At 40.4% G+C, this 24,685-nt stretch overlaps 1 protein-coding gene across 3 annotated transcripts in view; it reads right to left on the bottom strand.

Annotated features, from left to right (window-relative positions):
* Positions 1 to 24,685, bottom strand: part of STARD3NL (STARD3 N-terminal like) — a 75,489-nt gene that overhangs the window by 49,610 nt on the left and 1,194 nt on the right. Inside the window, exon 2 of one of the 3 annotated variants that reach the window (XM_069587934.1) lies at positions 20,419 to 20,480. The exons of the other annotated variants lie outside the window; for them this stretch is intronic. The gene's annotated coding sequence lies outside the window, so the exon portion shown is untranslated. The remainder of the gene's footprint in view (positions 1 to 20,418; positions 20,481 to 24,685) is intronic. 3 annotated transcript variants of the gene reach the window in all.

Raw genomic sequence — 24,685 nt, 5'->3', positions numbered from 1 at the left:
CAGTATTCTTGCCTGGAGAATTCCATGGACAGAGGAGTCTGATGGGCTATGGTCCTTAGAGTCGCAAAGAGCCAGACATGACTGAAGCGTTAGCACACATGCTCACATACACAATATAATTGAAATCAGGTTTAAGATTTACCAATCAGTATCCATGTACTCCTTATGAGAAAGAACAGAAATACAAAACACATCTTTAAAAACTAATAAAATGCAAAAGCTTACTTAGTGATAGATTATAATCATAATGGGAAGCTTTACTTTTTTATCTATTTAGTGTGTTAAAGACACAAATGGATATAGATTATTCAAACACTGCAAGTTTTAATACTGTAAGTTTATTAAACACTGTATTTTTTAAACCCTACAACCCTACATACATATATGCTATTTTAAGGATATAATATGCCATGTTCAAAATATTGATCATAAAGCTAGACTATTAAAAATATATAATTTGGCAAGCCTTTCAATTAGGTGCAAAATACAGAATAAATAATAAATAAATAAATAAGTTTTCTAAATTAACTACTGAGATAAAAAGTTAAAAATTAAAAGACTACTTAGAAAATACAATGGAATGTTGTCAAAATCAGGCTTATTATCAAATTCACTTCTTTAAAGTGCACATGAAATTAAAAGACACTCCTTGGAAGGGAAGTTATGACCAACTGAGATAGCATATTAAAAAGCAGAGACATTACTTTGTCAACAAAGGTCCGTCAAGTCAAGGCTATGGTTTTTCCAGTGGTCATGTATGGATGTGAGAGTTGGACTGTGAAGAAAGCTGAGTGCCGAAGAATTGATGCTTTTGAACTGTGGTGTTGCAGAAGACTCTTGAGAGTCCCTTGGACTGCAAGGAGATCCAACCAGTCCATTCTGAAGGAGATCTGTCCTGGGTGTTCACTGGAAGGACTGATGCTGAAGCTGAAACTCCAATACTTTGGCCACCTCATGCAAAGAGTTGACTGCTTGGAAAAGACCCTGATGCTGGGAGGGACAAGGGGCAGGAGGAGAAGGGGACAACAGAGAATGAGATGGCTGGATGGCATTACCAACTCGATGCACATGAGTTTGGGTAAACTCTGGGAGTTGGTGATGGACAGGGAGGCCTGGTGTGCTGCGATTCATGGGGTCGCAAAGTCAGACACGACTGAACGACTGAACTGAACTCTAAGTACTCTAATTACTTTTTCAATATAGCATAAGATTAAAGAATTAGGCATTTAAACAATAAAGTTATAAAAGCTCTAAGTATCCCATGGGGAAAAAATTAAAAAATGAAAAACAATGATATAATTAATAAATAAATTCAAACCAAGAATGATGATAATTGTTTCAATCTGAGTGATTGCTACAATGTAATTCATTATATTAAACCCCCTACTTTTGTACATGAATGAATATTTCCACAAATTTAAATTACATACATAATCACCCCCCCCCAATCAAAACCTAGTTTGGGGAGAGGTGATTAAGAAAGGAATACACGGATCATAATATAAATAGGAGAGGCTATTTTTCAAAGTGTAAGTGATACTTTATATGCATCACATTTAAATATCATAAATAAGTCAATACAAAAGAAATATATATGATGCACCAAGAAGACATAGATGGCTTGGACAGAATGAATCTTCATGAAAAAATTGACACAGAATCACCTAGAGTCAGAGTATGCCAGAAGTTTCAAATTTGAAATAAAGATAAACAAACATTAAAAAGAAAGAAAAGCTGTCCCATCATTAAACAAAGTTAGCATAATCCTAACATAATCTGACCAACAACACACAAGAACAAAAGAACACAAGTATAAACCTATCCCACCTATTAACTATCATTATATTATGTAAGAGTGGATGCCTTATATTAACATAATAAAATCCTTCCCTCAGTCAGGCACAATTCTGAGTACTTAAAACACATTATGCCATTTAAGTCTCACAATAGCTCCCACAAGTAGGTCACACGTATTAGAATGTATTCCTGAAACATCACAAAAATAAGTCAAAATTCATATGAAAGAAAAAAACTAAACCTAACTGGAAGGCACATATTTCTGTTTACACATTAAAATGTTTCACTGCATTTTGAAAGCATGCATGCATACAATTTAAACTTATGTGGGCGGAAGAAGTTTGAAATTATATGTGTTTTGACTGGTTTCAAATCTTGGAGCGGGGAACCCTACCTTTCCACAAAGATACCCACCATCTTTCACTTTTTTTAAACTATGGCTCTCTCAAGTCTCTTATTCCCCAGGTTTTGAAACATATGTGATAATGAGAAAAGCTGAAGGAAAATCACTGTAAGCTGAAGGAAAATCAGTGTAAGCAACTGACAATCAGTGTCAGGAGACAAGGAAAAACTTGTAAATGAGAAAGATGTGTGCCCAGTCTCCCAGGGTCAAACGTGTGGAAATAGAGGTCACAAGATTATTCATCAGGAGAAGCCAGAAACATGGACTCTAACACCAAATTTCTTAAATATTAAGCATTAGTTCAATTAAATCAATAATAAGCATACTGATGGTCAAGGAAAACTCATGACAGACAAGCCACTGTGTGGCCTGTACTTCCCTAAGCTTCTCTGCAAGGAAAAACTTGCGTAAACCAAAAAATATCTACAGATGATAAAGATACCATCAAAATTTAGTTGCAAAAGAAAGCTATTAATCAGTTGTTCAAGTACATGGAGACAGAAATCTATGCATCAAAATATATTGAAGACTTTACTAAAAAGTTAACAGAGCAAAATCATTACTATGGTTTATGCAGCAGAAGAAACTGTGGTAAATGACATGATTTGGGGATGAGGAATTCCTTCTTAGAAAATCTACAATGGGAAACAGAACTGAATACATAAAAATCAAGTTTTTATTCAAAAACATTAGACGCTAAACAAGAATATTGAAAGACAGGTCGTTAAAATCTTAAAATTCAGCTTGAAAATGGGCAAAGCACATCAAAGCACAAAAGAAAACTAAATTTGTTAATAAACTAATGTAAATCTCACCCAATACCTATTCATTTTTTAGAGAAGCAAATTAAATTCACAAGATTATTTATTAAATACTTTTCTGGGACCTTCAGGTAGAGGTCAAATTTCTTAATCTTGCCTAACCTAATACATGGCTTACTTCCTCCAACCTCTCCAGAACCACTTCAGCACACCACAAATCACAAGCTTGTGTTCCCTAGAAGAATTACCTGGGTTACACAGCCTGTGGCATAAGCCTTCTTGGAGGAGGTCACCATTAACCCCACCACAGAGCCGCCAAGCAGATACCCACAAACTGAAGAACAATTATACTAAAGAAATTCTCGCACTGTTAGGAGAGTTCTAGGACCCACAACAGATTTTCCAACCTGGGGATCTGGCAAAGGGACTGAGAACCCCCAGGGAATTTGTCTTTGGAGGCCAGGGGGATTTGATTACAGAATTTACACAGGACTGGGGAAACACTCTTAAAGGGCACAAACAAAACATTGTGCACACCAGGACTCAGGAGGAAGGAGCAGTGACCCCACAAGAGACTGACCCAGACTTGCCTGTGAGGGTCCAGGAGTCTCCAGCAGAGGCGTGGGTCAGCAGTGGCCTGCAGCAGGTTCTGGGGCACTGAGTCCAGCAGTGCAAGCATGGGACCTTTTGAAGGGGTCACCATTATCTTCACTACCTCCACCAAGGTTTGTTCTCAGATCAGACAACAGGGAGGGGACACAGTCCCGCCCATCAACAGAAAATTGGGTTAAAGATTTAACTGAGCATGGCCTCACCCACCAGAACAAGACCTAGTTTGCCCCACAGGCAGTCTCTCCCCTCAGGAAGTTTCCATAAGCCTCTTATCCTTATCCTTCAGAGAGCAGACAGAATGAAAACTAGAACCACAGAAAACTAATCAAGCTAATCACATGGACCACAGCCTTGTCTAACTCAACTGAACTATGAGACATGCTGTGAAGGGCCACCCAAAACGGACAGGTCATGCTGGAAAGTTCTGACAAAACGTGGTCCACTAGAGAAGGGAATGGCAAACCACACCAGTATTCTTGCCGTGAGAACCCCACGAACAGTAAGAAAAGTCAAAAAGATATGACACTGAAAGATGAACTCCCCAGGTCGGTAGGTGCCCAATATGCTACTGGAGAAGAGTGGAGAAATAGCTCCTGAAAGAATGAAGAGACACAGCCAAAGCGAAAATAACACTCAGTTGTGGATGTGACTGGTGATAGAAGTTAAGTCCAATGCCGTAAACAACAATATTGCATAGGAACCTGGAACGTTAGGTCCATTGTTAGAATCAAGGTAAATTGGAACTGGTCAAACAGGAGATGGCAAGAGTGAACACTGACACTTTGAGAATCAGTGAACTAAAATGGACTGGAATGGGCGAATTAAATTCAGATGACCATTATATCTACGACTGTGGGCAAGAATCTCTTAGAAGAAATGGAGTAGACCTCATAGTCAACAAGAGTCTGAAATGCAGTACTTGGGTGCAATCTCAAAAATGACAGAATGATCTCTGCTGGTTACCAAGGTAAATCGTTCAGTATCACAGTAATCCAAGTCTATGCCCCAAGCAGTAATGCTGAAGAAGCTGAAGTTGAATGGTTCTGTGAAGATCTATAAGGCCTTCTAGAACTAACACCCAAAAAAGATGTCCTTTTCATTATAGGGGACTGGAATGCAAAAGTAGGAAGTCAAGAGATAGCTGGAATAACAGGCAAATTTGGCCTTGGAGTACAAAAGTTTTGCCAAGAGATGCACTGGTCATAGCAAACACCCTCTTTGAACAACATAAAAGAAGACTCTACACGTGGACATCAGCAGATGGTCAATATCGAAATCAGATTGATTATATTCTTTGCAGCCAAAGATGGAGAAGCGCTATACAGTTACCAAAAACAAGACTAGGAGCTGACTGTGGCTCAGATCATGAACTTCTTATTGTAAAATTAAGATTTAAATTGAAGAAATTAGGGAAAACCATTAGACCATTCAGGTATGACCTAAATTAAATCCATTATGATTATACAGTGGAAGTGAGAAATAGATTCAAGGGATTAGATCTGATAGACACAGTACATGAATAACTATGCACAGAGGTACATGACATGGTATAGGAGGCAGTGATCAATCATCGCCAAGAAAAAGAAATGCAAAAAGGCAAAATGGTTATCTGAGGAGGCCTTACAAATAGCTGAGAAAAGAAGAGAAGCTAAAGGCAAAGGAGAAAGGAAAGATTTACTCATCTGAATGCAGAGTTCCAGAGAACAGCAAGGAGAGATAAGAAAGACTTCCTCAATGATCAATTCAAAGAAATAGAGAGAAACAATAGAATGGGAAAGCCTACAGATCTCTTCAAGAAAATTGGAGATACCAAGGGAACATTTCATGCAAAGATGAGCTCAATAAAGGAAAGAAATGGTATGGACCTAACAGAAGCATAAGATATTAAGAAGAGGTGGCAGAATACACAGAAGAACTATGCAAAAAAGATCTTCATGATTCACATAACCACGATGGTGTGATCCCTCACCTAGAGCCAGATATCCTGGAATGCAAAGCCAAGAGGGCCTTAGGAAGCATCACTAAGAATAAAGCTAGTGGAGATGATAGAATTCCAGCAGAACTATTTCAAATCCTAAAGATGAGGCTGTGAGAGTGCTACAGTCCCTATGCCAGCTGCTGCTGCTGCTGCTAGGTCACTTCAGTCGTGTCCGACTCTGTGTGACCACACAGACGGCAGCTCACCAGGCTCCCCCATCCCTGGGATTCTCTAAGCAAGAATACTGGAGTGGGTTGCCATTTCCTTCTCCAATGCATGAAAGTGAAAAGGGAAAGTGAAGTCGCTCAGTTGTGCCTGACTCTTTGCAACCCCATGGACTGCAGCCTACCAGGCTCCTTCGCCCATGAGATTCTCCAGGCAAGAGCACTGGAGTGGGTTGCCATTGCCTATGCCAGCAAATTTGGAAAACTCAGCAGTGGCCAAAGGACTGGAAAAGGCCAGTTTTCATTCCAATCCCAAAGAAAGGCAATGCAAAAGATTGCTCAAACTATTGCACAACTGTACTCATTTCACACTCTAGTAAAGTAATGCTCAAAATTCACCAAGCCAGGCTTCAACAGTAGGGAAACCATGAAGTACCGGATGTTTGAGCTGGATTAACAAAAGGCAGAGGAACCAGAGATCATCAAAAAAGCAAGAGAGTTCCAGAAAAACATCTACTTCTGCTTTATTGACTATGCCAAAGCCTTTGAGTGTGTGGATCACAACAAACTGTGAAAAACTCTTAAAGAGATGGGGATACCAGACTGCCTTACCTGCCTCCTGAGAAATCTGTGTGCAGGTGAGGAAGCAATCATTAAAACTGGACATGGAACAACAGACTGGTTCCAAATAGGGAAAGGAGTACGTCAAAGTGGTGTACTGTCACCCTGCTTATTTAACTAATATGCAGAGTACATCATGGGACATGCTGTGCTGGATGAAGCACAGCTGGAATCAAGATTGCCGGGAGAAATATCAATCACCTCAGATACACAGATGGCACCACCCTTAGGGCAGAAAGCAAAGAACTAAAAAGCCTCTTGATGAATGTGAAAGAGGAGAGTGAAAAAGCTGGCTTAAAACTCAACATTCAGAAAACTACGATCATGGCATCCAGTCCCATCACTTCACGACAAATAGATGGGGAAACAATGGAAACAGTGAGAGACTTGACTTTGGGGTCTTCAAAATCCCTGCAGATGGTAACTGCAGCCATGAAATTAAAAGATGCTTGCTCCTTGGAAGAAAAGCTATGACTAAACTAGACAGAATATTAAAAAGCAGAGACATTACTTTGCCAACAAAGGTCCACCTAGTCAAAGCTACAGATTTTCCAGTAGTCAGGTAGTCCAGTAGTCATCTGAACTTAACAGGAATCACATTCTCACCAACCTCAGCTTGTACTTTCCTCCCTACCCTGAGAGCAACTTTCCTTTATCTCTATGAGTCTTCAGTTCAGTTCAGTTGCACAATTGTGTCCACTCTTTGTGATCCCATGAACTGCAGCACGCCAGGCATCCCTGTCCATCACCAACTCCTGGAGTTTATCCAAACTCATGTCCATTGAATCGGTGATGCCATCCAACCATCTCATCCTCTGTCATCCCAGTCTCCACCTGCCTTCAATCTTTCCCAGTATCAGGGTCTTATCAAATGAATCAGCTCTTCCCATCAGGTGGCTAAAGTATTGGAGTTTCAGCTTCAGCATCAGTCCTTCCAATGAATATTCAGGACTGATTTCCTTTAGGATGGACTGGTTGGATCTCCTTGCAGTCCAAGGGACTCTCAAGAGTCTTCTCCAACACCACAGTTCAAAAGCATCAACTCTTCGGCACTCAGCTTTCTTTTCAATCCAACTGTCACATCCATACATGACCACTGGAAAAACCACAGCCTTGACTAGAAGGAACTTTGTTGGCAAAGTAATGTCTCTGCATTTTAATATGCTATCTAGGTTTTAATATGCTATCTAGCTTTTCTTCCAAGGAGTGAGCGTCTTTTAATTTCAAGGTTGTAGTCACCATCTGCAGTGATTTTTGATCTCCAAAAAATAAAGTCTGTCACTGTTTCCACTGTTTGCCCATCTCTTTGCCATGAAGCGATGGGACCAGATGCCATGATCTTAGTTTTCTGAATGTTGGGCTTGAAGCCAACTTTTTCACTCTCCTCCTTCACTTTCATCAAGGGGCTCTTTAGTTCTTTGATTTCTGCCATAAGGGTGGTGTCATCTACATATCTGAGGTTATTGATATTTCTCCCGGCAATCTTGATTCCAGCTTGTGCTTCTTCCAGCCCAGCATTTCTCACGATGTATTCTGCATATAAGTTAAACAAGCAGGGTGACAATATACAGCCTTGACATACTCCTTTCCCAATTGGGAACAAGTCTGTTGTTCCATGTCCAGATTTAACTGTTGCTTCTTGACCTGCACACAGATTTCACAGGAGGCTGGTAAGGCAGTCTGGTATCCCCATCTCTTTAAGAGTTTTTCACAGTTTGTTGTGATCCACACACTCAAAGGCTTTGACATTGTCAATAAAGCAGAAGTAGATGTTTTTCTGGAACTCTCTTGCTTTTTTGATGAGCCAATGGATCTTGACAATTTGATCTCTGGTTTCTCTGCTTTTTCTAAAACCAGCTTGAACATCTGGAAGTTGTTTCCGTACTGTTGAAGCCTGACTTGGAGAATTTTGAGCATTACTTTACTAGAGTGTGAAATGAGTACAATTGTGCGGTAGTTTGAGCATTCTTTTGCATTACCTTTCTTTGGGATTGGAATGAAAACTGACCTTTCCCAGTCTTGTGGCCACTGCTGAGTTTTCCAAATTTGCTGGCATATGGACTGTAGCACTTTCACAGTATCGTCTTTTAGGATTTGAAATAGTTTCGTTGGAATTCCATCATCTCCATTAGCTTTGTTCTTAGTGATGCTTCCTAAGGCCCTCTTGACTTCACATTCCAGGGTGTCTGGCTCTAGGTGAGTGATCACACCATCGTGATTATCCTGGTTGTGAAGATCTTTTTTGTATAGTTCTTCTGTGTATTCCTGCAACCTCTTCTTAATATCTTCTGATTCTGTTACGTCCATAACATTTCTTTCCTTTATTGAGCCCATCTTTGCAGGAAACGTTCCCTTGGTATCTCTAATTTTCTTGAAGAGATCTGTAGGCTTTCCCATTCTATTGTTTTTTTCTATTTCTTTGCACTGATCATTGAGGAAGGCTTTCTTATCTCTCCTTGCTATTCTCTGGAACTCTGCATTCAAATAGGTATGACTCTTACTCATTCTAATAAGCCTTAACTCACTTTCTCAGGGAAGCTTTTGCTTCCTCCCATTTTTCTACACCTGTCTGCTCCTATCAGAGAATAATGTACATAGATATCTATCATCCTGCTTAAGATTATTTTTGATCTACTTTTAGTTCAGTTCAGTTGCTCAGTTGTGTCTGACTCTGCGACCCCATGAATCGCAGCACGCCAGGCCTCCCTGTCCATCACCAACTCCCGGAATTCACTAAGACTCGCCTCCATCGAGTCAGTGATACCATCCAGCCATCTCATCCTCTGTCATCCCCTTCTCCTCCTGCCCCCAATCCCTCCCAGCATCAAAGTCTTTTCCAATGAGTCAACTCTTCGCATGAGGTGGCCAAAGTACTGGAGTTTCAGCTTTGGCATCATTCCTTCCAAAGAAATCCCAGGACTGATCTCCTTCAGAATGGACTGGTTGGATCTCCTTGCAGTCCAAGAGACTCTCAAGAGTCTTCTCCAACACCACAGTTCAAAAGCATCAATTCTTCGGCGCTCAGCCTTCTTCACAGTCCAACTCTCACATCCATACATGACCACAGGAAAAACCACAGCCTTGACTAGACGGACCTTAGTTGGCAAAGTAATGTCTCTGCTTTTGAATATACTATCTAGGTTGGTCATAGCTTTTCTTCTAAGGAGTAAGCATCTTTTAATTTCATGGCTGCAGTCACCATCTGCAGTGATTTTGGAGCCCCCCAAAAATAAAGTCTGACACTGTTTCCACTGTTTCCCCATCTATTTGCCATGAAGTGATGGGACCGGATGCCATGATCTTCGTTTTCTGAATGTTGAGCTTTAAGCCAACTTTTTCACTCTCCTCTTTCACTTTCATCCAGAGGCTTTTGAGTTCCTCTTCACTTACTGCCATAAGGGTGGTGTCATCTGCATATCTGAGGTTATTGATATTTCTCCTGGCAATCTTGATTCCAGCTTGTGTTTCTTCCAGTCCAGCGTTTCTCATGATGTACTCTGCATATAAGTTAAATAAGCAGGGTGACAATATACAGCCTTGACGTACTCCTTTTCCCATTTGGAACCAGTCTGTTGTACCATGTCCAGTTCTAAGTGTTGCTTCCTGGCCTGCATACAGATTTCTCAAGAGGCAGGTCAGGTGGTCTGGTATTCTCATCTCTTTCAGAATTTTCCACAGTTTATTGTGATCCACACAGTCAAAGGCTTTGGCATAGTCAATAAAGCAGAAAATTGATATTTTTCTGGAACTCTCTTGCTTTTTCAATGATCCAACGAATGTTGGCAATTTGATCTCTGGTTCCTTTGCCTTTTCGAAAACCAGCTTGAACATCTGGAAGTTCACGGTTCACCTATTGCTGAAGGCTGGCTTGGAGAATTTTGAGCATTACTTTACTAGCATGTGAGGTGAGTGCAATTGTGCAGTAGTTTGAGCATCCTTTGGCATGCCTTTCTTTGGGATTGGAATGAAAACTGACTTTAGACAAGACAAACAAATAAAAGAGATTAGCTTATTCAGGATGTTGTGATTCACCTGTTTATCAATCCCTCCATTCTGGGCAGTTAGGAGTAGGAATAAATAAGTAAGGGCTAGAGTGCAGTTAAAATAGCATCAAAAACATAAAACACTAAGCAAAAAGCTTAAAATATATGCAATGTCCCAACAGTGAAAACTGTAAAACACTGTCGAAAAAAAATCAAAGAAGATGAAAATAGACAGGCAGGTGACCAGGTTTAAGGATTGGAAGGAATCATGGTTAATATTTCTGTTCTTCCCAAATTGATCTAGAGATTCAAATCAATCTCAACCATAATCTCATCATGCTTTTTTGGTAGAAACTGACAAGCTAACTTTAAAATGTATGTAGAAATGCAAAGAAATGAGAATATCCAAAGCAATCTTGAAAAAGAACAAAACTGGAAAACACACTACTTAAAGACCTTCTGCAACACTTCAGTAATGAAAACAGTGTGGCACTAGCATAAAGATCAACAGACAGACCAATGGAACATAAGGGAGAGTCTAGAAAGAGATCTGTACTTATATGATCATTTTACTTCTGACAAAGATGTCAAAGCAATCCAACTGGAATAAGAATGTATGATGCCGAGACAACCAGATATCAAAACTTAAAAAAAAAAAACAAGAAAAAACAATGAACTTCAAACCCTAACAAACACCATGCAAAAAATAATTCCAGATGGATCATAGGTCTAAACATAAAAACTAAAAAGATAAAGCTGTTATAAAAATTTGCAGAGAATATTTTTAAAAACTCTTTATAGGCAAGTTTTCTTAAGAGAAGAGGCAAAAAGCCAAAATCTTTTTTTTTTTAATGTGTAGGCTTTCATGAGGTGTTTCCATTGGCCAGATGCAGTGACTTGATTATAAAAATGAATAATGACTGTAATGTTGGAATTTATGTTGGAAAAATTAAGAAGTTCCATGAGTCTACAGTAATACTGCAAAAGAGGGAGAGGGTAGTTCTCTTTTACAAGAAACAAATGTTAGATTAAAATGTAGAAGAAACGATAAAATAAGAAATATCAACCGTTTGTAACCCCCAGCTGGAGTAACTAATTCAGACAAGGATCCTTACTAGATGCCTAAAATTATTAAAACATTGTTGAATAGAGATTCGAAGTCTCAAAGTATCAACTCTTAGATTATATAATTATTTCATTAGGAATAATGTACCTTTATAGTAGAGAGATCTGGCAGTCTCCACCTGTACCAACTAATCAAACAGTATTACCAATACTAGAGCAAGTTGACACTATGTGCCTTTTAAAGTGATACAATCAGAAGTCTGTAACATCAATTATAACGTTCCTGTGCAAAAAAAGTTTAACCTAAATTCCATAAGGATACAATCAAACACAGTATGTGGGATATTCTACAGAACAGTTATCCTGAATCTTGAGCAAAGTCAACATGATGAAAAACAAAACAAAAACAAAAGGTTAAGAAAGCGGTGTGGACACTCTTCAAACTTAAAAAGTAAAAAGAGCCACAACCATCAAAAGTAACGCACAAGCCTAGACTGAATCCTGAATAAAACAAAAACTAAAAACCCAAACGATAAAGCTACAACAAACAACTGAAAAACTGATTATAGTTTCATATTCTGGTTATGAAATTCTTAACCTCTGAATAGTTCAGAAAAACAAGGACAGAAGGATGTTTTGGGATGGGGTTGCTCTATCAATCCATCTAGTATATACAAAAATATATATGTAATATAAACATATATATATTTAAATACAATATGTATATTGTATATATATGCATATGTGTGTGTTTATATGTGAATAAAAGTAAATTCTCACTGTGAAAAATCATTAAGTTAACTTTAAGTACGAGCTACCTCTGAGAGCAGAATTAAGGAACTGGAATGATCCTAGAAAACTTCTTAAATTGTTTTATAAAAGAGAACACACACATGGAGATTTTGTAAACACATCTTTGTACCACAGGGTGGCTAAGAGTTGGACAGAACTGAAGCTACTGAGCACACACACATATGACAACGGAGACACATTAACAGACTCGAAGGAAAACCTACGTAAGATTTCTGGGCATCCAAATCATTCTGCCCCTAATAAAAATACTGAATTTCCAAGACACAAATGGAGATGGCTGAAGACTTCTAAAATGCATGTGACTGAAGATAGGAGTCATCCTGTCTGGATTTTTGAGCCAATACCGAATATCTAATAATTGTTTGTTTGGTTTTTTATTATTGTCATCAACAAGGCTTTATTAAATGAAACAATAAAGTGCACATCACGCAGTGGTTTGGGGTCTAAAGTCTGATCTGATCTTTAGTGAAAATGTACACAAGCCATTACTTTATCGTAAGCTTTTAAAAAGTCAAATTTACCCTTCATTTGTTCCATCCGTTAGTACTCATACTCTTCCCAGACAGTGGGGAGAGACAGGTCTACCACACAGCATCATGTACCACGTGTTGTTTTACTCATGCAGCTGACTTATTCTACTGGGACCTACATTTCAACTGCACTTCCTTCTTTTTCTTACTTTTTTTCAAGAATTAGAAGTCCAACTCCATAGTAATATCCCTATATACTCACTCCATGGTTGTATTCTGAATACTGTACTTATGCTCCAGATGTCTTATTTTCTAGAGTTGTTAACACTGAGAAGTAAGAAAAGCTTTTATTCCATCCTGATATGTCTGCTCACCATTTGCTGCTATGTGTTCTGCTCTCTTCCCCCTTCCACACATTCAAGGCTCTCCATTTAAATTCTGTGCCATTTCGTGCAGTCTCATCTCATTTAATAATTTCTCTTAATATCAACAGATTGTGTATGTATAACGAGAATTTAACTTTTTGACAATCTGTTTCAAGATTCTCGAATTTATTTAGAATTTAACACCAATGACTTGGAAAAAGTAAAGCAGAAAACAAGTATATTATGAAGTTTTTAAGTCACTCCTCTCACTGATACCAACTGATCTCTCCCAAGAATAAACCTGTTCTTATGGCAACTACTTCCATACCAATATTAAAAATATCAGTGCACTTTTATTTGACATATAACACAGAAAGAAACATTAAGATTTAAAGATAGCTGGGCAAACATATATTGTTTTCATAATTTATGAGGCAAATCTAAAGCATTTATTAAGAAACTGAATCTGGATATATACTACAAGATTTAAGAGTTGTACCTGATAATTTTTGAAAATTCAGCGTCTGCCAACAATATACCGCATCTACTTCATTTACTCCACAAATACACTTTTAATACCAAGAATATGTCAAGTCCTCCTCTGAGCACTGCGGATGCGGCAATGAATAAAACTGAAAGAATGCTCTCCTCTAACAGTTTACTGTCTAGAGGGCAGGGACAGAGGATAAAGAAGCACTAACCGGAACCCTAACTGTAAACAGCTTGCTTGGTCAGGATGATGTCACTGAAGTCATTACAGGTGAACAAAGGTGGAGCAGAGACTAGTAGGAGATAAGGAAGAGATGCCACATAGGTATCAGGAAACAGAGCAGAGCTACTGGAGGGAAGAGGATGGTGAGGCCCTGAGGAGGGGCAGAGCTGGCCAGGCAGGCGTTCAGCCAGGTCATCCATCAGCTCCCAGCTTTGCAAGAACTGACAGACAGGAGACAGCAGGAGGTGCTGAGAAGTTAACAACCTGGGGGAGCCTTGGAGGACCTCACAGGCCACAGTAAGGATGGTGAATGAGGTGGGAAAACACCAGAAGCTCTTCAGAAGAAGAGAAGCCTGATGCAACTTAAGCTTTAGGAGACTCTCTGGCTGAGAGAGGCAAAGAAGCAGGGAGCCTATTTAGGGGACTATGGTGGCTGTAATTCAGGAGACAGAAGACGTAGTGCCTTAGTAAACAAGTGTGGTGATGGTGGTTGATTCCAAATACAGAGCCAAATTAGTAAAAGGATGGATTGGGCATGGGATACAGGACAAAGAGAGGACTAGAAGTCAGCTGCCAGACTTACAGCCTAAGAAGATGGAGGGAGGGACTCGCTATTTACTGCAAGGGAGAAACTGGCGGAAGGGTGACTCATAGGGAGAATATCAGTGCAGCGTGGACATGACGAGTATAAGATACTTATTCATATCTAAGTGAAAATAAAAGCAAGCAGTAGGGTATGAGTCAGGAGTTCAGGGGAGAGGTCTGAGTTAGAAATAGAAATTTGGGAGTCAACAGCACGTAGATGGAGGTTAACAGCCATGAGATGTAACAGAAATTAGAATAGTCTCCCTTCTCTCCATAAAAGAAGAGGGGGAGGTATAAAAAACAAAGAAAGTGCATCTATTTGTAGAACAGAAAATAATTATGAGGTGCTGCTAAGTCATTTCAGTCGTGTCTGACTCTGTGCGACCCCACAGACGGCAGCCCATCAGGCTCCCTCATCCCTGGGATTCTCCAGGCAAGAACACTGGAGTGGGTTCCATTTCCTTTTTCAGTGCATGAAAGTGAAAATGAAAGTGAAGTCGCTCAGTTGTGTCTGACTCTTTGCGACCCCATGGACTATAGCCTACCAGGCTCCTCCGCCCATGGGACTTTCCAGGCAAGAATACTGCAGTGGGGTGCCATTGCCTTCTCCGAATTATGAGGTGGGCCCTATGTAAATCCTCTAGTTCAGTTCAGTCACTCAGTCATGTCTGACTCTTTGCAATCCCATGAACTGTAGCACGCCAGGCCTCCCTGTCCATCACCAACTCCCAGAGCTTGCTCAGACTCATGTCCATCAAGTTGGTGAAGTCATCCAACCATCTCATCCTCTATTTAAATCCTCATTTAAATCCTCATTTAAATCCTCTAAGAGTTCTCATTTTCTTAAATTATAATCATCGAACACCTACAAAATGTAAAACTCCCAAAAGGTAATGCAATTTTTCTCTGTTCTCAGAAAAACTTCCAAATAGTCACAGAGTGCAGGTGTGTGTGCTGTCACTTCAGTCGTGTCTGACTCTTTGCTCCCCTATGGACTAAAGCCCACCAGGCTCTTGTCTGTGGGATTCTCTAGGCAAGAATAATGGAGTGGGTTGCCATGTCCTCCTCCAGGGGATCTTCCTGAGTCAGGGATTGAACCTGCATCTCTTATGTCTCCTGCATTGCAGGCGGAGTCTTTACCCATTGAGCCACCTGGGAAGCCCCAGTCAAAGAGGCAGATATGTAAATATTACAAGGCGGTGATCGAAGAGAAGGGAAAGAAATCAAGTATATACTCTTGATAATAAACATGTCACTAGGATGTTGCTTGGTCCATGGGAGGATGAGTCAGCTGGACAGAGGAAGGTCTTTGACAATGTATATCTGTTCCACTAAGGATCACAGGTTGACAAAGTTGCACTATTCCACACAGTAATCAAAATCACGTTGGGTGGCCTATGTTGTCGGCTCACCAGCCTGCAGGGCTCAACAACTCAGTAGTCAGTCACATCACCAACACTGGCTGAGTCAGATGGCTGGAATGTTATAGCTATATCTCATCACTTTTCAAAGGTCAAGAGAGAGAGACAGACAAGAATATTATTTTATTTTTCTCTCATTTTTTTTCAGAAGCTGCTATCAAGTGGCCCAGAAAAAAGTCATTCCAATATTCTTGCCAGGATTCTTGGCCCCTAAGAATCCTTGACCTTTGTATATATATATATATATACACACACACCTGTAAATACATAAAAAATGCTTAAGGTAAGAAAAATTAGCCAGTAATAATCAGTAAGATCTCATACTTAAGCTTTCATAATTAAGAGAAGGTGTTAAACTTGATTCTTCTGCTGGCTCCATCTTTCAAATATTACATTCTTAACTGATGACCATGTCATTCCTCCCAATAGCTCTCATCAGTTTTTTCCATGGTTTTCCCAGTCAGCGTTTATCTACGTTACTCCAGTAATTCAGTCTACTTGTCTCCAAAACATTCTCCATACTGGAATCATGCTAGTTTTTCTAAAATGAAAGCCTGAAGGAACCACTTCCTCCCTCTGCTCAGAACTCCATTTCCTCACACCCAGAGCTCTAGATGGACTAATTTATGGTTGGTTTCCCTGTACACGAGGTGGTTCGCACTATCACTGTCTTTGTCCTAATACTCCAGCCTGGAGTGACTTTTCCTGCAACTGCCAAACAATTAACAGCAATGAAAGCCTATTCATTGTTCAAGGAAGCTTGAGTACCACTTCCTCAATGAAATCTTCTCTGATCCCATGAGAGATTATCTGTCTTTACCAGTACTTCTAATCTTTCATACAATTTTACATATTGTTTACATGTCTTATTCTCAGTATTATACCAAAGGTCCCAGAAGACACTTCTGTATCCTTAGCACCTAGGGAAATACCTGGCCATGTGTTTGTTAGGCATTTGTTTGTTATTATAAATTTGTTTAATAATAAATATTATTATATTTAATAATATATTATTTATAATTTATTTATATAATTATAAATAAATAATAAATATTGCTGTATAAAAGTTTGGAGTCTAGGTACTTGCTGCCTAAACTTAGCCAAGTTTACACAGATGTCTAGAGTTCCAGCATCAATAAATGAAGAATATTTCATCTCTGATTACTAGCATTGACAATGAAATTAATAAAAATGGTCCAACCTTCCCAAATTAATTTGGTTATCACTTCTTCCTTCCTATTTTGAATTCTATTTAGTGAAGTCACTCTAACAACACACTAGATAAACTGATACAAACATACTGGGAAAAAAGAAAGAAATCACTATATGACTGGGAACCTACCAGGACCCCCTGAATAAACTGAAATGTATGAAGCATCTACCCCACAGAAAACACTCTGCTAGATGCTGTGGGGAAAAGTGAGATGGGAAAGACTGTTCCCCATCCTCAAGTAAAATATAACTTTATGGAGAAGGTAAAGTAGTTATACAAATAATTAGAAATCAAAGTCTAAGATGATTGCAACACTAAAGGACAGAACTTTAGGTTCTTATAGCCAGAAAAAAAGCTTGATTAAAAAAAAAGCTGGCCTAAAAGAAAACGTATGGCTTCGAAAGAAACGAAAAGGTAACATCCAGCAAGGAAGAGGCAGACTAAATTAAAAACAGAGGAGAAGCAGGAGCACGTCCAGGAGACTGGGCTGCCCACAGCCTCAGAGGGCCCACGTGAGGAGGCACAGGGCAGATCCCAAGGCCACGCACAGACCGTGTGAGAGCGGGAAGCCGCTCTCACGCCTAGAGCAGGGGTACGAAGGCACACAGGCTCACGGAAAAGGCTACAAAACCTGGAGAAGTCCACCTGTTACCGAAACAGACAGAGAGCCTGGTCTTTTCCTACAGGGTTAAACTGGACTCCATTGGTTACTGGCTGTCAAAAGACTGAGGTATGGCTGTGGTTCACTTTTCCAGGATATTACAGAATTTATGTTTCCTGGTTGTCCTATATGATATTGCCTTTAGTACCGGTACAAGCAGAGGTCATAAAAAAAAAAAAAAAATAGTTATTGGTGACGCTGCTGAAGGACAAAGTACAGAACTTTCAAACTGAGTCCGTGCTGAGCAGCAGAGCATTAAAATTCCAAAGTGTGATGGATGGTCAGCCTAATTCTCACACTTTTTTTTTGGCTTTAAAAAAAAAAGACAACTACCTCTAGTCTAGAAGCACCACCCCACCAATCTATTTCCAGAGACTTCCAAGAAGTGAAAACTTTTGCCCTCCACACAGAATCTATACCTGTGCTTTTAATCAAATGAATATACAATTCTCTAAGATATCACAATGTTGCAAAGTCTCCACAAAAAAGACCACAAGCTGATGGCCTGGGACTAAACCTTGTCCATACGTAAGTGATACTGCTTGTCTGTCTACTGGCTTGCATGGTATTTTTAGTCACTAGATTAATTAAAGAAAAGCATTTTTCACACAACTAAAATCCAGATCTCTAGCTTCTCTTGAAAAAGAGGCAATTCTCGCAATGCTCCCCAGTTCACTCAACCACCTCACTTATAGCCCTGTTTGGTCCTGCTGGCTTTTGTTTTGTCCCCTGATTTACCTCCAATACTTTGGCCACCTGATGTGAAGAGCTGACTCATCTGAAAAGACCCTGATGCCGGGAAAGATTGAAGGTGGAAGAACAAGTGGATGACAGAGGATGAGATGGTTGGATGGCATCATTGACTCAATGGATATGAGTCTGAGTAAACTCCGGGAGTTGGTGATGGACAGGGAGGCCTGGTGTGCTACAGTCCATGGGGTTCCAAAGAGTTGGACACGACTAAGCGACTGAACTGAACTCACATAGTCTTTGGGTCCCTAACAGTCTGTAGCCAGTCTGCTGGCTGTGCAGGGCCAGAGTTCACAAAGAACACTGGCGAGTTTCACATCCAGTATGACTGCTTACTACTTGTGTAATCCCGGACAAGTCACTTAACCCTCTCCAGGTCTCAGGTTCTCCTTGCACAAAATGAAGACAATAATATGACTGATCTGAGAGGGTTGTTGAGAGGAATAAATTAGTTTAGTAAAGCAGTGGTTCTTTACGTGTCTGTGGAGGGAAGGACTCTGCTCACTCACTCCAGGACATGTGGCAAAGACTGGAGACATTTTTGGTTGTCACAACTGGGGGGAGGGGGGACTGGTATACAAGGTGGGTAGAGCCTAGGTTGGAGAAGGCAATGGCACCCCACTCCAGTACTCTTGCCTGGAAAATCCCATGGATGGAGGAGCCTGGTGGGCTGCAGTCCATGGGGTCGCCAAGAGTCAGACACGACTGAGCATCTTCACTTTCACTTTCCACTTTCATGCATTGGAGAAGGAAATGGCAACCCACTCCAGTGTTCTTGCCTGGAAAACCCCAGGGACAGGGGAGCCTGGTGGGCTGCCGTCTATGGGGTCGCACAGAATCGGACACGACTGAAGCGACTTAGCAGCAGCAGAGCCTAGGTATGCTGCTAAACCCCTTACAACTCAAGGACAGCCCCCACCACAAACAATTATCCAACCTAAAATATCAACAGTGCTCAGGATACCAAATCCTGACATAAAGCATTTAAAAGGAATGCTTAACACAGAGGAAGCCCTCTCAGTTATTATCAGTAATAACAGAAGCAAGCCCTAGCTGGGGCTCCCACCTCAGCTGGAGAAAACTCTTAATTTCTCAAGAGCTCCTTTTGCTACCTTGGAGGAATTTAACAAATAGAGAAATGTACTTGAAATTCCTTGGTTCTATGTCATTCATTCAGCAGGTCATTAATCAATTAAAGAACCATGAGAATATATTTTCCTAAAACAAAAAGCAAACAAGAACATCCTCTAGTGAGCAACAATGCACAGTGTCAGAAAAGTAAACTGTCCTGGAAAACACGGGACACAGAAACTGGTGATTACTGCAACTTAGAAGGCACCAGACTGAATTTCCTCCAGCTCCTAGTTTAATACAGAGGATGTCCATTAATCCCAAGATAGTTTTTAGAAAACTGTGATGAGAGGGGAAGTAGAAGAGAAAGGTTTTGCTCTTTCATTTTATTAATTAATTTTTATTTTACCTGTTTTGGCTGCCCTGAGCAGTATGTGGGATCTTAGTTTCCCAACCAGGGATTGAACCCATGTCTCCTACCAGCGAAGCTCCAAGTCTTGACCACTGGATCACCAGGAAAGCCCCAAGAAATAGGCTTTAAATTAAAGAGCCTACCACCCGGATACCAGCCACCGCTTGCCCAAGAAGATCCCATGGGCTTAAACAGCTCAGTTGGGGATCCTTGGGGAGAGTTCCTGCTTTGACCTGGAGTCACAAGAAGAGGTGTCTTCCAGATGTAGGGCAGCTCAGTAGCCAAGCAGTCCGGAAAGGCCTCAGCCGTGCTGAAATACACTTAAGAGGCTACCAGGAATTCTGCAGCAGGACATCAGAACGAGTGCCAGCCCCTGTTGCCGTGAACCAGGAGTGCTGATCAAGCTCCGTAGCCCAGCACTACAGGAGTCTCTGACTTGTCCTCTGGGCTTCAGTTTTCTCAGTCACTATTAAAAAGTGGAACTGCTGTTATTTTTTTCCCAAAACCATAAACACAGAGAACACTGATTCTTATTTGCAACAATGTGCCTTCAATACTTACAGCACAAACATCTGAGTTCCTCTCAAGGGACCCCTTGGTAACTGTAGCAGTCAGACCCTTAACTGCAACAGGAAAGAAGTTCTGCTGAATCAAAGCCAAGAAAAGCATTAAAGATGCTTCTAGCAAAGGTGAGGTAATAAATGTTCTACAAATCTAAAAAGGCTAAACTAAAGGGCTCTATCATTTATTAAAAAAAAAACAACAACCACTTTTCAAGTCTAAAACGAATTGCTAAATCTCTTTTAAGCTCAAGTTAACATATATTTGAACACCCACGTACAATACAGTATGCTACCAAAGATATCCAGATTGGTAAACTGCATCACAGAGCAAGATTACCAGAAGTGCTGTCAAAGAGAAGGCTTCCACTAAAGAGAAGGGTTCCACTAAAGAGACAAAGGAAACAGCTCATTGAGAAAGGGGCACAGATGGACACAGTGGCACAGGCAGAACTTTGGCTGCAATTGTTTAAGTAGAACCCATTTCAGGATGCAGGCGGAGCACAAGCAATGGCACTAAAGCTGGAATGGCCAGGAGTCCAGTTTGGGGCACTGGGTTCATGGTGGAAGGACAGCACTGTAATCTGAGGCCAAATCATGACAGCTTGGACCTTCAGAAGGTGTAAGTCAGTTGCACAAACTAATTCCAGTAACATTATTCCAATTTGATTAATAGAAAAGTTGATCACCATTAAGTTACTGTGCTGCGCTTAGTCACTCAGTCGTGTCCAACTCTTTGCGACCCCATGGACTACAGCCCACCAGGCTCTTCTGTCCATAGGATTATCCAGGCAAGAATACTGGAGTGGGTTGCCATGCCCTCCTCCAGGGGGTCTTCCCAACTCAGGGATCGAACCCAGGTCTTCATCATTGCAGGCAGATTCTTTACCATCTGAGTCACTTACAGGAGAGTCAAAAAGCTATCAGAAAGTAAATTCAGCTATTTGTTAACTTAGTATAATTCATCAGTTATATCCCAATCATAATTAATAAAATAAGCAAACGTTACAAATAAAGAATGGGTATTTTTAAATTGTAGAAAGAAAGTGACCCTTTTCAATAATATAATTTAGAAATGGATTTTGACTCATTTTTAAAAATGATAATGCATTACTAAACACAAGCTGGAATCAAGATTGCCGGGAGAAATATCAATAACCTCAGATATGCAGATGACACCACCCTTATGGCAGAAAGTGAAGAGGAACTCAAAAGCCTCTGGATGAAAGTGAAAGAGGAGAGTGAAAAAGTTCATTCAGAAAACAAAGATCATGGCATCCGGTCCCATCACTTCATGGGAAATAGATGGGAAAACAGTGGAAACAGTGTCAGACTTTATTTTTGGGGGCTCCAAAATCACTGCAGATGGTGATTGCAGCCATGAAATTAAAAGACACTTACTCCTTGGAAGAAAACTTATAATCAACCTAGATAGTATAGTCAAAAACAGAGACATTACTTTGCCGACTAAGGTCCATCTAGTCAAGGCTATGGTTTTTCCTGTGGTCACGTATGGATGTGAGAGTTGGACTGCGAAGAAGGCTGAGCGCCAAAGAATTGATGCTTTTGAACTGTGGTGTTGGAGAAGACTCTTGAGAGTCCCTTGGACTGCAAGGAGATCCAACCAGTCCATTCTGAAGGAGATCAGCCCTGGGATTTCTTTGGAAGGAATGATGCTAAAGCTGAAACTCCAGTACTTTGGCCACCTCATGCAAAGAGTTGGCTCATTGGAAAAGACTTTGATGTTGGGAGGGATTGGGGGCAGGAGGAGAAGGGGATGACAGAGGATGAGATGGCTGGATGGTATCACTGACTCAAAGGACGTAAATTTGAGTGAACTCCAGGAGTTGGTGATGGACAGGGAGGCCTGGCGTGCTGCGAATCATGGAGTCGCAAAGAGTCGGACACGACTGAGCGACTGAACTGAACTGAATTGAACTGAAAAAAGAGAAGTTGTCTCCCTGAGCTGGCTCAACAGCTTCCTCAATTATAGGAAGAAACCATACTTGCCAACAGAAACTATGAACCAGCAAATGCTCAGCGATGTTCCCGTACTTGTAAGCAAATGGTTAAAGCTGGGAAAACAACACATTGTAAACTCCCTACAAAGATTTGTGAAATTGAAATGTAAATTTTAAAGTCATTTTGAAGCCACTTTCTACTAAGAAAACCAAGGTTCACAAAGAAAGCTTACATCTGCTCACTCCTGAAAAAGAGAATTAAAATACAGTAAGGGGCTGTTTTGGGGCTTCCCTCATAGCTCAGTCAGTAAAGAATCCACCTTCAATTCCTGGGTCCCTGGAGAAGGAAATGGCAACCCACTCTAGTATTCTTGCCTGGAGAATCCCATGGACAGAGGAGCCTGGTGGGCTACAGTCCATGGGGTCTCAAGAGTCGGACACGACTTAGCGACTAAACCACCATATTTTAGCCCAAGCAGCATCACTGACTCGATGGACGTGAGTCTGAGTGAACTCCGGGAGATGGTGATGGACAGGGAGGCCTAGCATGCTGCGATTCATGGGGTCGCAAAGAGTCAGACACGACTGAGCGACTGAACTGAACTGAACTGAGCAGCACTGTCTCATCTTTTTAAAAGATGCCTTGTATAAGTTTATTTAAAACTGCCTTATATGAGTTTATGGACAATAAATTCACAATGTTGAAATATTATATTTCTCTATATACCAAAACCCCTTGTGATGGACCGTCCATGAAGTTTAAGTATAGCAGAAAAAACATTAGGCTGCAAATTAGTAGGATGAGAATCTGATGCCAGTTCTGTCTCGAAAAGCACTAAACAGGCTTCTCCAGTCTCACCTTTAAACTACGAGGATTGAATCATGATGTCTAAAGTGCTATTTCATAAAATATTAATTTCTTAGTAGAGAGTTGTTGTAATACACTCAGGGAGGTAGTGTATCACGGATCAAGGTTCAGTGGCAGACTATCTGGTGTGTTCAAACATGGGCTCCCTCAGTACCAGGTGGTAGCCTTATGCAGAAGTTTCCTCTTCTATCAAGAAAGGATAACATTTACCTTTGCAACAGGAAAGAAGAATCAGAAAGTATATAATGCATCTGGTATACTGCAGGCACTAAATAAAGGCAGACATTAAGTCTCTGGCCAGTAAGATAAGTTCTGATGGAGAAGAGGAATACACTTGACAAAGCAGTGTCCTAGAACTCAGCCTGGAGAAGAGCAGGGACTGAATGCCTGGCACATAAATACTGGGGAGGACTCACAGTTGGGAGTAAGAAGGATCAAAGCAGGAAGGAGAAGATAAGCAAAGGCTCAGAGTACTGCACATAGTAACAATGAACAGGAAAGAAACAACAAGGGACACAGTGCTTGAGGGAAGAAGACATTTTTCCATTAAGAATGAGGACCACTGGTGAAAAAACATATACAGTGATTTACTATAATGATTTCATGACCAATATAAAGCAGAAAGCCAGGTGAGCACTATATGAATGTCACTAAGAAAAATGAAGAGGGCTTTGACAATTCTTTGCCTGCAATTCACACGCGGGATTGAGATGATCGCAGTACTGCCCACCTCTGAGTGCCACTTCCCCCACTACTGTCCTCCCACCTCACTCTCCCCCAGGTAGACCCCACTCCAGCCACACAGCTTCTCTTCTATCTCTGGAACATATCAAGCTTCTTTTTCCTTTAGCTCCTTTGCACTGTTACTTCTGCTTGGAAACTTCCAGCAGATCTTCCCATGGCTGACTCATTCTAAACATCCAGATCTCCTCCAAACTTGCTCAAGGAAATCTTTCCTGATCACCCATATCTAAATTTCTCCCATCCCAGTTGTGCTCCAGCCCCTGGTAATGTCTTTTCTAGCATTTATCATTATCTAAAATTGTCATTTTTGTTTATATATGTATAGTATCTACATCAAAATGGAAGGTATTGAGGGCAAGACTATTATTTAAATGTTTCCACATTCAATCCTCAACATCTAAAACAAAGCATGAGATGAGGCGATCATCAGATAAATTTGTCCAAAGACTAAAGTTAGATGATAAAAACCATCCTTCTGTGAACCTTAGTAAGGAAAAGTCCCCTGAAGTGGTTTTAATTTCATTTCTTTAATGCAGTTTTATGCAATAATGCAGTCTTAAAGGTCAATGTCTGAGACAGAAAGATTTAAAAAGAATGAATTCTTTAAAACAATACAAAACATATATGGATGTTTTGTACAGTACACATTTTTACTTTATGAGCATGAATTATGCCCCACCTTATTAGAACCCATA

This window comes from Ovis canadensis, chromosome 4, assembly GCF_042477335.2.
Source record: "Ovis canadensis isolate MfBH-ARS-UI-01 breed Bighorn chromosome 4, ARS-UI_OviCan_v2, whole genome shotgun sequence".
Lineage (NCBI taxonomy): Eukaryota > Metazoa > Chordata > Mammalia > Artiodactyla > Bovidae > Ovis > Ovis canadensis.
Note: the sequence above shows the minus strand (reverse complement) of the source record. Positions and strands in the feature narration are given on the sequence as shown.